Consider the following 2,040-nt stretch of genomic DNA (forward strand, 5'->3'; position numbering starts at 1 on the left):
AATCAAAACATGAAAAAAAAAGAAATGATTATTTGAGCAGAATATTTTGAAGAATATGCTAATTTTTTAAAATTACAGATATAAAATACCAGATGTTTATTAGATGACCAGCAGCAACTATTCAAAAAATTATTTAAAAAATTTTATGTTTATGAAGTTTTTTGTCTACATGTATGTAAGTACTCCATGTGCATGTCTGATGTCTGCAGAGTGGAACTGGATTTGTAATGGTTGTGAGTGATCTTGTGGCTAGCTGAAGCCAAATTTGGGTCCTCTGCAAGAGTAGTCAGTGTTCTTAACTATTGAGTCATCTCCCCAATCCTGTCAGAGATGACATTGACTATAATGCTTTCCACTGGAGTAAACCTAAACAGTCATATGAAAATTAAATGAGCTGCTCAGAGCATAAAATTCATGCTCATTTTGTTAAAGTCATCATTAATTTAATATATTTATTTATTTTTATTTATTTACTTTATATGTATGACTGTTATACCTGCATGTTTATAAGTGCACCTGTGTTATGCAGGGCCTGTAGAGGACAGAAGAGGACTTCAGATCCCCTAGAAATGGAGTTACAGACAGATGTTAACCACCATGTGGGGACTGGAATTGAATCCAGGTTTTCTGAAAGAGCAGTCAGTGCTCTAAACTGCTGAGGCATCTCTCCAGTCCTAATTAAATATACTTTATAAAAATTTCCAAAAGTATTTTATGATACATGGAAATTTTATGATGGTAAAACATCTTAAATATTTTTGCCTATGAACACAGGTGCAATAAAAACAAAGAAATATTATGAAATACACAAATTATTTTTTATTTACTATCTGATTAGTGAAGAAAAATATCCAAATTTGGTCTCACATTTACACATGACAGCCCGTTCCAAATCTTTACAAACTCTTAAGTGTAATTAATATTAATTTGTATAGTGGTGAATTTTAAAAATATGTCATGTTCAAGATGTGACAGTTATGAATATTTTGGCCTGAATTTATGTACCAGAAGGTACAATATGATTTCTACTTATGCTATTCAGCAAAGAAAAACACAAATTTAGCACCTATTTATAGCATAAGGTTTACAATTTATGACAGAGCTGAGCATCAAATGACATTATTCTATTATTTCAAATACAGAATACATTTTAAAAAGCAAAATATTAAATTTGAGCGAGAAAATAAAATATGAAAACCTTTAGACCAGCTGTTAACTGGCATTTGCAAAGCAAATTAAGCAGGTTTTTAATACAATGAAGCAGATGGAGAAAATGTGTTCATTCAGGGAATATTTTTTTAGTTCTCATTTTAGCTTATGTCTGTCCCTGTCCTTCCCACAAAATAATTTTTTACTCACAATAGTCTTTCTGTTCCCATGAAGTCATTTGTCAGATATTTCTGATTTTATCTATTCTTAATTAAAGGTAAGTGAATGTTGGTGTAAGAACATGATAAGATTTCTAAAAACAATGTATTTGCATCTGACAATGCTTAACTATTTACAATATATATTTTTACTGAATTTTTGTATTTTCATAGACTGTATCTTAATCATATTTAGACCTCCTCCCTTATTTATACCTCCCATAGCTTTTCCACCAGATTTCATGCATTCTGTCATGTATGTTAAGGCCTCTCAATTCAAGTTTGTGTCCCCAGATGTCCCTCAGTGTGAATAAATCTGCTGAAGCCTGCTCAGCCTACCTAACATCACTCCCTTAAAGATCAACTCCCCATCACCCAGCAGTGCTCAGCTGCCAATAATTCTTCAGGTAAGATTGAAGCTTCTTACCCATTTTGCCAGTTCTGTGCTGGATTTTTGTCTGGGCCTTGGGCATGCTTGTCACCATTGCTGCAAATTCATGTGAGCAAGTTCTCAGAGGCCTGGAAGACTGTTTCCTTATGTTCATACTCCAACTCTGGCTCTTACAATCTTTCCACCTTCTATTCCTGAATGGTCCCTGAGCCTGGGTTGATATTGTTCTTTTCCCAGGTGTAGTATTATATATATATATATATACTCATATACACATACACA

At 33.0% G+C, this 2,040-nt stretch overlaps 1 pseudogene; it reads left to right on the forward strand.

The window, feature by feature from the left end:
* The window catches only part of LOC103744294, a 46,361-nt pseudogene that overhangs the window by 41,796 nt on the left and 2,525 nt on the right, over positions 1 to 2,040 (forward strand).

Source organism: Nannospalax galili, unplaced genomic scaffold (genome assembly GCF_000622305.1).
Source record: "Nannospalax galili isolate Female #2095 unplaced genomic scaffold, S.galili_v1.0 scaffold600, whole genome shotgun sequence".
NCBI classification, from domain to species: domain Eukaryota; kingdom Metazoa; phylum Chordata; class Mammalia; order Rodentia; family Spalacidae; genus Nannospalax; species Nannospalax galili.